This window comes from Leopardus geoffroyi, chromosome X (assembly GCF_018350155.1).
Source record: "Leopardus geoffroyi isolate Oge1 chromosome X, O.geoffroyi_Oge1_pat1.0, whole genome shotgun sequence".
Lineage (NCBI taxonomy): Eukaryota > Metazoa > Chordata > Mammalia > Carnivora > Felidae > Leopardus > Leopardus geoffroyi.
This window is the reverse complement of record NC_059343.1, coordinates 100,975,951-100,990,267: the sequence shown is the minus strand read 5'-3', so window position 1 is coordinate 100,990,267 and position 14,317 is coordinate 100,975,951.

Genomic DNA, 14,317 nt, shown 5'->3' with positions numbered 1-14,317 from the left:
CCATTTACCTGTCAATGGACATTTATGTTGCTTCCACATTTTGGCTATTGGGAATTAAGGCATACGTCAAAAATATTGCAGGTTCAGTCCCAGAGCATGGCAATAAAGTTAATGTCACAATAAAGAAAGTCAAATTAATTTTTTCATTTCTTATTGCATATAAAAATTATGTTTACACTATACTGTAGTATATTAAGTATGTAATAGCATTATGTCTAAAATGTATATACATTAATCCAATAATACTTTATTGCTAAAAAAATTCTAACCATTATCTGAGCTTTCAGTGAGATGTAATAACTGATCAAAGATCACCATGAAGAATATAATAATAATAAAGTTAGAAATATTGTGATAATTACCAAAATGTCACAGAGACATGAAGTGAGCAAATACTATTGGAAAAATATCACCAGTAGACTTGCTGTACACAGGGTTGCCAGAAGGCTTCAATTTGCAAAAAAAACACAGTATCTGCTAAATACAATAAAGTGAAGCACAATAAAATGAGGCATGCTGGCAGTGCTATAATAAACATAGCAATAATAATATCCCCTTGAGATTATGATTTCAAACCTTTTGCCTAAATATCCAGAAGTGGAATTGCTGGATCATATGGAAGTTCTATTTTTAATTTTTTGAAGAACCTGTACATTGTTTTCCATAATGGCTATACCATTCTGCACTATCACCAGTATGCAAGGGATCTGATTTCTCCACATCATCACTAACACTTGTTTCTTGTTTTGATAATCGTCATCTTTGATAGGTGTAAAGTGGTATCTCATCGTGGTTTCCACTTTACATTTCTGTGATGATTAGTGATGTGGAGCATTTTTTCACATACCTATTGTCCACTTGTGTGTCTTCTTCACACAAACGTCTATTCAAGCCATTGTGCCATTTTTAAATCAGGTTATTAAGTTTTGTTTTTTAACCATTGAGTTTTAGGAGTCCCTAGTATATTTTGCATATTCAGCTCTTATCAGATATATGGCTGGAAACATTTCTTCTATCCATATTTTGTCTTTTCATTCTATTGATTGTTTCCATTGCTGTGCAGAAGGTTTTAATTTTTACTTTAATCCCACTTATTTTTGTTTTTCTTGCTTATGCTTTTGGTGTCGTGTCCATGAAATCATTGCTAATCTACACAATATGTAGATTCCCCCCTATATTTTCTTCTGGAATTTTATAGTTTTGGTTATTATATTTAGGGCTTTAATCCAACTTGAGTTGATATTCGTGTGGTGAAATGTAAGTGTCCAGTTTCATTCTTTTGCATGTGGATATCTAGTTTATACAACACCATTCGTTGAAGAGACAATCTTTTCCCAATTGTGTATTCTTAGCACTCTTGTCAACAATCAGCTAACTATATATACATGGACTTATTTCTGAGCCCTCTGTTCTGTTCCATTGGTCAATATTCCTGTCTTTATGCAGCATCGTATCATTTTGAGTATCATAACATTGTAATATATTTGGAATCAGAAAATGTCATACCTTGAGCTTTGTTCTTTTCTCAAAATTGAGTTGGCAATTTGTAGCTCAAAATGAATTTTGGAATAGTATTTCTATTTCCATGGGAAAAAAGGCATTGGAATCTTGATAGGGCTGCACTAAATCTGTGTTACCACTTTGGATACTATGAACATTTAACCAATATTGTGTCTTCCTGCCCATGAACATGGAGTGTCTTTCCATTTGTGTCTTGTTAAATTTCTTTCATCAATGTTTTGTCATTTTCAAAGGACAAGTCTCTCATCTTCTTAAGTTTATTCTTTTGTATTTTATTCTTTTAGTGATACTGTAAACAGGGCTATTTTCCTAATTTCTTTTTCACTTTGTTGCTAGTATATAGAAACAAAACTGATTTTTGTATGTTGAGTTTGTATCTTACAACTTTATTGAAATCCTTTATTAGTTATATTTTTAACTCTTCAGAATTTTCTATATAAAAGAATATGTTACCTGAAAACAGGGACACTTGTACTTCCTTTAAATTTAATGCCTTTTATTTCTCTGGCTAAGAATTCTAATGCTATGTTAAATGAAGAGCAAGAGTAGATATCCTTGATTTGTTCCTGATCTTAGAATAAAAGCTTTCAATCTTTACCTTGAGTTAAAGATCGATATATATGGCCTTTATTGTGTTAAGGTAATTTCCTTCTAATCCTAGTTCATTGAGGGTTTTTATAATAAAGTGGTGTTGAATGTTGTCCAACACTTTCTCTACATTTGTTGAGATGATCATGTGATTTTTTATCCTTTATTCTGTTAATGTTGTGTGTCAAATTAATTGAATTTCATATGTTGAACCATCTTTATGTCCCAGAAATAAATCTCAAATGGTAATGACATATAATCTTTTTAATGTGTTATAGGACTTAGTTTGCTCATTTTTTTCGAGGAGTTTTTCATTTATAACCATCAAGGACACTGGCCCTTAGTTGTCTTTCTTTTTTTGAATCATTTTTTATGGACCTTAGATTTATTTTCTTGTAGTGACTTTGTCTTTAGCATCAGGGTAGCACTGGACTCATAAAATGAGTTTGGAAGTATTCTACCTTTCCTTCAAATTTTTAAGAAGATTTTGCAAAAGATTGGTATTAATTTTTCTTCAAATGTTTGGTATGAATTCAACAGTGAAACCATCTGATCCTGTGCTGTTATTTGTTGGTAGGTGTTTGATTACAGATTCAATCTCAATACTGATTATAGGTCTGTTCAGACATTCCTCATGTTTTATTTCTTCATGGTTTAGTCTTGGTAGGTTGCAGGTTTTCAAGACTTAATCCATTTCTTCTAGGGTATTCAATTTGTTGGTGTATAATTATTCAAAGTAGTCTCCCACAATCCTTTGTATCAATATGACACCAGTTATAACATCTAATCTTTCATTTTGATTGAAGTCTTCTCTATTTTTTTCTTAGTGTACCCAAGAGTTTTCCAATTGCTCAAATATTTTCAAGGAAAAAAAGACAACCTCTGAGTTTCATTGACTTTCTTCTATTATTTTTTTCCATTTGCTATTTTGTTTATTGTTATTCTAATCTTTGTTATTTCATCCCTTCTGATAACTTTGGGCTTAGTTTTTCTTTTCCAACGTCCTTAATGAGCAAAGTAAGGTTGTTTTATGAGATCTTTCTTCTATTTTAATGTAGGTTTTTATAACTATCCACTTCCCTCTTAGAACTGCCTTATCTGCATCTCCCATGTTTTGGTATGTTGTGTTTTATTTTTATTTGTTTTGAGGTATTTTATAATTTCTTCCTTGATTCCTCTTTGAACTGTTGTGTTATTACACAATAGTTGTTCAAGAATGTGATGTTTAATTGCCACATATTTGTAACTTTTTTAGTTTTCACTCTACCAGTTGGTAGTTTCATTACATTGTGGTTAGAAATGGTAGTTTGTTTGATTTCAGTCTTTTTAAATTTCTTTTTATTTTATTATTTTTTAAAAGTATCTCTACAACCAATTTGTGGCTCAAACTCCCAACCCTGGGATCAAGAGCTGCATGCTCTATTGACTGAGCCAGCCAGGTGCCCTTTAAATATCTAAGAATTGTTTTATGATATAACATGTGATCTATCTTGGGGAAAGATCCATGTTCACTTGAGAAGAATGTGTATTCAATGGAATCTACCAAACCAATGTATCACTTCTATTCTCACACTGGTGATTAGACTGTGCTAGCCTTTTTAGAACTCCAAGACTGGCAAAACAGAAGCAATCATCTGAGAAACCCCTCAGAAAAGATGGAACATGAGATGCATGAGTCAACCCCTTCCCTCACATTTATGAAGCTTGGACAAGTATAAGAATGACAGCTGATTACTCATAAAAAACATAGAACCCAGAATAAAATGGGCTGACATATTTAAAGTGCTAGAAGGCAAGAAAAAAAAATCATTTAAAAAATTTTCACCGTAACTAAATCTCCATCAAAAAATATAGTTCAAAATGAAGGGAAATAGACATTTTTTAAAAAGCTGAAAAAATTAATCCCAAGAAGAATTACACTAATAGAAATGCTAAAGGAGAATAGAGAGCACAAGACCCAAGTAAATATGTGGTTGAATATTAAACAATTTTTATTATCTTTATTGTATGTACATACTTCTATTTCTTTCAAAATTTTGTGTTTTTGGAAAGAAAAATGGAAAAAAGTCACTGTGAGGTTTATAACAAGAACACAAAAGGTAGGAGAATTACGGTGTCATTATGTAGTTATATTGTTCACAAGATAGTATAAAATAATTCAAAGGGAAATGATGAGATGTTAAAGACTCATATTACAATTTTTAGAATAACACCTGAAAAATATCATGTAAAGCTATAGCAGAAACCTTAGGAATTAAAAAAAAAAACTATACATATTTTAAAATGCTTGATTAATCCAAAAATGATAAGAAAAGATAAAAGTAACAGAGAACATATGCTGAAAACATAAAATACCTACCAACAGGGCTCATTTAAATATGACTGTATCAATAACTTCATTAAATATAAATTGAGTAATCATTCTAATTTAGAAATAGAAAGTTTGGTCAAAACACAATAAACCTACTTTAAGTATTAAGACACAGATGGATAGACCCAGAAAATACTAATAATAAGAAAGTTGAAAGAACTACTTTAAAATCAGGCAGAGTAGACTTTAAGATAAGGTATATCACCCAATATAAAGAAAACTTTCTAATTACAAAAGGGATAATTAATCAAGAAGAGAAAACAGGGGTGCCTGGATGGCTTAGTCAGTTAAGCAGCTGGCTCATCATTTCCCCTCAGGTCATGATCTCATGGTTTGTGGATTCAAGCCCTGTGTTGGGCTGCACACAACAACCTGGAGCCTATTTGGGATTTTCTCTCTCCCTCTCTCTCTATCCCTCCCCCACTTTCGCTGTCTCTCTCTTTCAAAATGAATAAAACTTTAAAAAGTATTTAATAAACAAAAATACAAAAGAAGAGAAAACAATCCTGAACCTGTATTCTGATTTTTTTTTAATTGAAAATGTATAAAGCAAAAACTGACAGAACTAAAGGGAGAAACAAGTAAATCCACAACAAAGTCAGAAATTTTAAACCTCATAACTTGTTAATTTATAGAATGAGTGGTCCAAAAAGAGTAGGTATGTGGAAGAGTAGAAAGGTTCCGAAAAATTGAAATTAACTAATTAATAGGTATGAAGCACTATATTACATCTGCAGAACATGCTTATTTCAAAACTATCAAAAAATTTAAATCATATCACATAAATTGACCATAATTGAATGAAATTTGAAATCAATAGAAATAAGATACCTAGAAAGTAACCAAATATTTGACAAGTACATTTATGAATATTACATGAATCATAATAGTAAATCAAACAAACTTAGGGAAAAAATCATACTGAATGATAATGAAAGCATAACATAATAAGACTCATTGGATGCAGGCCCAGGTAATTTTAAACAGGTGCAGACAGTTTTCTTAGTGGATACCATCAAACATTAAAGTAAGAAATAACACCAATCTTGCATAAACATTTTTACAAAATAGAAAAAAGAAAACATGTCACAATTGACTGTATGAGAAAATATAATCTTTATACAAAAGCCTGAGAAGAACATTACAAGAAAATAAACTTAAGAGTTAAAAATTACTCAGAAACATAGAATCAAAATTCCTTGCAAAATCATTATAGACCTAAATCCATCAATAATGATAAAGGAAAATAGATTATAACAAAGTAGAGTTTGTATCATGAATGTGAGGTTGGCTTAAAATTCGACAATCCATTTAAATGACTCTAAATCCATTTTAAAAGTAAGAAGTAAAAATAATGAATCTTAATAGAGATAGAATTTTTTTTATAAATTCAACACTGAATCCTAATAAATATTTTCAGCACATTATAAATAGAAGGCACCCCCAGTCTGCTAAAATGTTTCTAGCAAAGACTTAAAGCTAACAAGACACTATTATAATATCAAATAGCCCATAAAACAGGAAAAATCTAAGAATGTTTGGTCTCATTATTTTGAATCAACATTATAGCCGAGGTCCTAACCAGTGCAACAAGACAAGAAAAATAATTAGCAGGCCAAAATATTAGATAAGAAGTAAAACTATTTTTATTTGCAGATAACACGGTTATGTGCTTTAAAAACTATATTTGAAGCTATTAATAAAAAATTAGAACTGTAAGTATATTTAAGGTAACATGATATAAGTTAAAATACAAAATAAGCAATTGTTTTAAAACATAATCTCAATAAAATATTGGAATTTTAATTTCCAAATATCATTAAAATGGCATGCAAGTATTAAATAGGAATAAATTTTATGAAAGTTGCCTAAGACCTCACTACTGAAAACTAGAACATAGATAAAGAATATTAAAGAATGATTAAATAAATGGAAAAATAATTTGTGTGAAATAATTGTGAAAGAATTGATATTGTTAAGATACTGAAGAAACTGACAAGCTGATTCTACAATATATACAATACAACTTTTTGAACACTACTTTTCAAGAAGGAGAGTGATGCTGTGAGACATTTACTACCAAATATCAAAACTTACAAAAATGCAGGGTGTCTGGGTGGCTCAATTGGTTAAGCATCCAACCCTTGATCTCAGCTCAGGCCATGGTCTCACAGTTCATGAGTTCAAGCCCCGCACTGGGCTCTATGCTGATGGCACGCAGCCTGCTTGGGACTCTGTCTCTCCCTCTCCCTCTCTGTCCCTCCAAAGCTCATGCTCTCTCTCTCTCTTTCAAAATAAATAAATAAACTTAAAAAAACTTACAAAAATGCTTACCTAGTGATGGTATTAATCTAAGGACAGATGAATCAATGAATGGAATAAAATCAAGAATTTAGAAATGGATTTGGTTTTCCACAAACCCATCTCTACAATTTAATGGGGAATAGAAACTCTTATCAACAAATGATACTGGGAGAACTGGTATCAATATGGTAAAAAAATATAAACTTGGATCCTATTTTATGTCCTACACATTTCATTTCAGTTGTATGCTAAACATAAATGTAAAATCTGAATTTATATACCAGCTAGATGAACACATGGAAGATATCTTTGCAAGTGATAAATATGAAATAAAAACAACCTATGGATTTTTCTCAGGTACAAGCTGAATCTGTCCCAAGCAGACATACAATATAATAAATGATGAAAAAAGTTCATCAGACTGAAGAGAAATTATATACATGATGAAAAATTGGAACTTCAGGAAAGACAAAATAAATAAATACACTGGTCCAGTTAACAAATGGACTAACACTAGAACAAAAAGGCAAAGATTGTCACATTAGATTTAAAATAAAGAATAAACTATATGGTTTTTAGTGGAAACAATTTAATAAAAAAGGCACAGAGTGACTGCAAAAATGTAGGGAAGGTATAAAAATTGAATATGAAGCATATTAAAACTACTGGGCCTACAAAGTAAAAAGTGACAAACTAAACGGAGAAATAGAAAAATCAACTTTCATAAATAGAGAATTAACTTCCCTCTCAGTACTTGATAGAACATGTAGAAAATAAATCAATGGAGTTACAAAAGACTTGATCCAATCAACACTGAAAGAATGCTAATAACCAACAACTGCAGCATTTATGTGCAAGAGTTCAGGGAACATTCAAGAAATAAGATACATTGGGCCATAAGAAGAAAATCTTCAACAAACTTAACATAATTGAAACCATACAATAATAGCATATTAGTTTCCTAGGCCAGCTGTAACAAAGTGCCATAAAACAGGTAACTTAAAACAACAGAAATGTATTGTCTCAGTTCTGGAGGCTAGAAGTCTGAAACCAATATGTTACCAGAGCCAATCTGCCTCTGAAACCTGTAGGAGAACCCTTTCTTGCTTTAGCCTCTTTCAATGCCCTAATTACCAACGTAAAGAAATGGTATCATGCTTTATGCATACAACATCTTCAACTGCATATATGCACATTTAGGAGTAATATAAATTATTAACTGCTGCAAAGTGTTTCTCAGCTGCACTGTACAATGGGTACAAAAATCATGTAGATTTGCACATTCTCCATATACAAGATTTGGAACACAAAGAGAAGGAACAAAAAGGATGCTTGAAACTACTAGGAAACAATACTTCCTTAAGTAAAAATCTATTGGATTCATGTTGTCTGAGGCAAAAGATAGAACTAGTTAATTAATTTGTGTTTTTTGTCACATAGGGCATTCAAATGTTTCTCACACTTTGAAGCAGTATCCGTATCCAACTCATAAAACTCCTTGCTATTTGGATACATGTTAACACAGAGCAAGACAGGTTGGAAAATGGGTCTTTTTCCTGGATCCAAATAATGTTAGTCACATTAGAACTTATGGTTATGCTTACGGATACATGTCTGAGTGGCAGATGCTAAGTGACAGAAGTTGCTGTATGTTCTTTTTTTTTCTTTAGAAGTTGCTATATGTTTTTTTAAATAAATTTACCTGTCTTTTGTGTTTGTAATGTGGAATCATCTAAAGCATGGAGCCCAGAGAGGTACCTCTTTTGCTGTATTTTAAATGTGGTTTTGACTACATGAATATAGTAGCTAGAGTAGAGTATGAGTTAATCTTCATGGAAAAACCCCAGTGAGGATCTATCCTGAAGTCAGTATGTAGAGGGAGTATATAGGTATTAATTTGAATGACTATAATAAAATTGTGCCAGTCTCCACTATTATCACATTCTGTCCAACTGATCCAGAGAGATGAAAAGTGAGGCTATAAGGATATTAATTTTAATGACCATCTATGGAAAACTGACCAGTCTCCACACTCATTCTATCCTGCCTTACTCCTCCATGCAGAGAAATGGAAAGGACATTTCCCTGCCTCCTGCCCCATGTTCAAAATGTGTGCGCGCGCACACACACACACACACACACACACACACACACACACTCCAAAACTGGAACGTTTAACTACATGAGTAGTTAGACCTTCACATATTGAATTTGACATGTGAATTAAAGCATTCCCCAGTCAGGCATCTCAGGACACCAAGTCTAATATTCTCATGCTGCATAGAGATCTCTAAAAATGAAGCTTGCCATTAAAAATGTTCAGCCATGTCCCCAGAAACAAAACATCTATTTAGGCTTCACAATCATGTGAGCAGTTTATCAGGAAAAACACCTTCCTACACAATAGCAGAGAAAACCAATTTCAACCTACCTACAATAATCAACCAAACACTTCATTCTGAAGTATATGAGCAGGCGACTAAGATTTAACACATACAATAAAAATCAACAGAATAAAATAGTAAGCTTAAAAACAATGGCAGAATATTGATCCCAGGATAAATATAGTTCAGGAATGAGAAGAAACATTTAAAAATAATTTAATTAATATCCTCAAATAAATATGAGAACATCATATACTGCTAGTGGGAATGTAAAATGGTATAGTCACTTGGGAAAACAGTTTGACAGTTTCTTAAATAACTGAACATGCAACTACCACACAAGCTATCAATTGCACTCCTGGGGATTTATATCAGAGAAATAAAAATTTATATTCATACAAACACGAATACATGAATGTTTATACTAGCTTTATTAGTAACAGCCCAAGGCTGGAAACAATTCTAATATTCTTCAATGGATGATTGGTTAAATAGTAATACATCCATACGATGGAATATGACTCAGCAATTAAAAGCAAGGAAATAATGATAGATGCAACAACCTGTATGAATCTCCACAGAATTATGCTGCATGAACAAAGCCAAATGCATACTGTGTAAACACTGTATTTACATTAGGTTTTATATGAAATTCTTGAAATTATAAAATTATAAAAATGGTGAACAGATTAAACGTCACCAGAGATTAAGTAAGGAAGGGGTGGAATGGGAGAGAATTGACTATGACTATAAAAAGGCAACATGAGGTATCCTTGTAATGGAAATGCCCTCTATCTTTACTGTATAAATTTCAATATCTCAGGATACTGTATTTTAGTTTTGCAAGATGCTCTCATTGTGAAAAATTGGGGAAGGGGTACATGGGATTTCTATTACTTCTTACAACTGCATGTCAATCTACAATTTTCTCAAAAGGAAAAGCGTAATTAAAAACCAAACTGAATGTTGAAAAAAGTATTAGAAAAAATATGATTTTTATGTAAAGGTAAACCAATAGAGTTGCTGGAAAAAAATACTGAGGAAATACAAGTATTGTAGTAGAGAGAAAGTTAAAAGTAAAATAAAGGTAAAAGCAGTGATAACTGACATAGAAGTTCAATCCCATAAACACAATATACTATGAAGAATTATAAAACAGTAAACAGAAGAAAGAAAGAGGATAAAATTATTAAAGAATTAAGATAGGGGCACCTGGGTGGCTCAGTCAGTTGAGCATCCAACTTCAGCTCAGGTCATGATCTCACAGCTCCTGAGTTCGAGCCCCGCAACAGGCTCTATGCTGACAGCTCAGAGCCTGGAGCCTGCTTCGGATTCTGGGTCTCTCTCTCTCTCTCTCTGCCTCTAACCCACTCGCATTCTGTCTCTGTGTCTGTCAAAAACAAATAAACATTAAAAAAATTAAATTAAAAAAGAATATGAAAAATTTCCAGAAGTTGGTTGAATGGAGAGAAGTCTGGGAATATGGCAGATTAAGAATATCCTACTCACCTCATCCCACAAATTCAACTAGATAAAACTCCCATCAGTGTAAATAACCCAGAAAACAAAACAACCTGAAGACTGGCAGAACAAACTCTACTGAAGGTAGAGAAGAGGCCACATCAAAGATGCTAAAAAAAACCCAAAAAAACGGAGAGATGAGATGAGGAGTGAAATGGGTCAAGACCAACCAAGGCAAGAGGAGCCAAATTTCCTAAGTTCTTACAAGCAGTGGGTCTTAAAGCCTGGAATTTTAAAAATCAGCAGGCTTGGTTCTGGGAGTCTGGAGTACAACAGGAATTTAAGTACCCACCATTGAAGAGACACAGCACAATAAACAGCCAGCAGTTTGAAAAAGGCCTGGGACACATGAGAGGGAGAGTGATTTACTCATCTCAAAGCTTGTCCAGGAAAAGCAGGGATCGTAGGGAGACCCCTGCAGAAACAAAAGAGCTAGCAGGCACCATTTCCCTCTCCTGCTCCTCAGCATAAATGCATTGACACCTTCAGGAACCAGAACAGCACCAACACTCCCTACCTAACTTGCTTACACCAAGCACTACCCCCTGGGGATTCTGCAGATCCTCACTTCCAAGACACCCTTGCCTCAGTCCTAGTGCTACAGTCCCCCATCCCTAGAAGACCTGTGCAAAGCTCCCTAACATCGCATTTTCCAACTTCCGCTTTTTGTGTGGACTTGGTTCTAGTGGCTGTGGTGGCAGGTCACATTTCACAAGCAGATCACTGTACACCTTGTTAAAATGCACCCCACTGGCCAGGAACAGGCTCTACCCAGAACAGGCAAAGAGAGCCTCTATATATATAACTAGAAGAGTTAATACCTATTCTACTCAACCTATTCCAAAAAGTAGAAAAGGAAGGAAAACTTCCAAATTCATTCTGTGAGGCCAGGATTACCCTAACCCCCAAACCAGATAAAGACACTAAAAGAAGAAAACTACAGGCCAATATCTCTGATGAACATACATGCAAAAATCTGCAACAAAATACTAGCAAACTGAATCCAAAAAAATCATTTTTAAATCATTTAAAATCATATTTTAAATCATTTAAAATCATATTTAAAAAAATCATTCACCACGATCAAGTGGGATTTATTCTGGGAAGGCAAAGGTTGTTCAATATACACAAATCAGTCAAAGTAATATATCACATCAATAAGAGAAAGGATAAGAACCACGTGATCATTTCTATAGATGCAGAAAAAGCATTTGACAAAGTACAATATTCACTTATGATAAAAACCTCAAAAAACAGGCTTTGAGGAAACATACCTCAACATTAAAAAGGTAATAGATAAAAAACTCACAACTAATATCATACTCAATGGGGAAAAAGCTTAGAGTTTTTCACCTAGGGTCAGGAACAAGACAAGGATGTTGAGTCTTACCATTTTTATTCGATATGGTCCTGGAAGTCTTAGCCATACAAATCAGACAAGAAAAAGAAAAGGCATCCACATTGGTAAGGAAGAAGTGAAACTTTCCCTATTTGCAGATGACATGGTACTGTATATAGAAAACCCAAAAGAATTCACCAAAAAAAAAAAATACTAGAACTAATAAATGCATTCATTAAATTCACAGGATATAAAATTAATGTACAGAAAACCATTGCATTTCTATATACTAATAGTATAGCAGCAGAAAGAGAAAATAAGAAAAAAATCCCATTTACAATTACACCAAAAATAATAAAATATCTGAGAATAAACTTAACCAAAGAGTTGAAAGATCCATACTCTGAAAACTATATAACATTAATAAAACAAATTGAAGACAACACAAAGAAATGTAAATGCATCCCATGCTCATGGATTGGAAGAACAAACATTGTTGAAATTTATATACTACCCAAAGCAATCTACACATTTAATATATCCCTATCAATATACCACTAGCATTTTTCACAGAACTAGAAGAAACAATTCTAAAATTTTTATGGAACCACAAAAGACCCAAAATAGCCAAAGCAATCTTAAAAAAGAAAAACGAAACTGGAGGCATCATAATTCCAGACTTCAAGTTATATTATATAGCTGTACTAATTAAAACAGCAGGACACTGGCATAAAAATAGACACATAGATTAATAGAACAGAATAAAGAAGTAAAGCCACAATCGTATAGTCAATTAGTCTTTGACAAAGGGGACAAGAATATGCAATGGGCAAAAGATAGATGCTTCAACAAATGATGCTGGGAAAATTGGACAGGTACATGCAAAAGAATGAAATTGGATCACTTTCTTACACCAATCAGAATAGACAAAAACTCAAGAAACAAGCATTGGTGAGGATGGGGGAAAAAAGGAACCCTTGTGTATTGTTGGTGGGAATGCAAGCTGCTGCAGCCACTGTGGAAGGCAGTATGGACATTCCACAAAAAATGTATTGCAATTACTGGATCATAGAGTAGTTCTACTTTTCATTTTACATAAAGAATATGAAAGCAATAATTTGAAGAGATATATGCATCCCTATGTTTACTGCAGAGTTATTTACAATAGCCAAACTGTGGAAGCAGCCAAATTGTCCATTGATAGATAAATGGGTAAAGAAGATATAGTAGATAGATAGAGATAGAGATAGAGATAGAGATAGAGATAGAGATAGAGATAGAGATAGAGATAGATAGATATAGAAATATATAGATACATGCAATGGAATACTATTCAGCCATAAAAAAGAGTGAAAATTTGCAATTGCAACAACGTGGATAGAGCTGGAGAGTGTAATGCTAATTGAAATATTCCAGAGAAAGACAAACACCATATGACTTCACATATATGAAATTTAAGAAACAAAACAAACAAACAAAGAAGGAAAAAAGAGAGAGACAAACCCAAACACAGACAGTTAACAGAGAGATGGGGGGGGGATGGGTGAAATAGGTGAAGGGGATTAAGAGTACGTTTCTCTTGATGAAAACTGAGTAATATATGGAACCATTGAATCATGAGAGTGTACACCTGAAACTAATATAACACTGTATATTAACTACACTATAATAAAAAAAATTCCAACAGTTGAAAAAATTCAGAAATCTTTAGAATCAAAGGATAATGTTTGGTCTTCTTATTTAGATAAAAACAGTATGTCTATCAGGAAGTTTTACTGGGTTTTTTTGGTATAAAGTTTTCATCTTTGTGGTTAAATTTATATAGCAAAATAAAATTTTAATTCTTGAACCTGTTTTAATATGCATCTTTATTTTCTGTTTATAATAAACTATTTGGATATTGCAGATGTACTGGAAAATTCTTTCTAGTCTATTAGTAATTTTTTGACAGAACAATCAAACCATTTGAAAGAATTATGTTTTTATCAATTTCCAATATTTATGTCTCTTTATTTTTTGTCTTAATGCAATGGTTAGGTCTTCCAGCAAAATAAAAAATTATAAAAATAATTATGTTATTCTTCTTTTTTAGTATAATTTGTCAAATTGGCTTACATACAACACCCAATGCTCATCCCAACAAGTGCCCTCCTCAATGCCCATCACCCACTTTCCCCTCTCCCCCAACCCCCATCAACCCTCAGTTTGCTCTCTGTATTTAACAGTCTCTTATGGTTCGCCTCCCTTCCTCTGTTTGTAACTTTTTTTCCCCTTCCTCTGCCCCCTGGT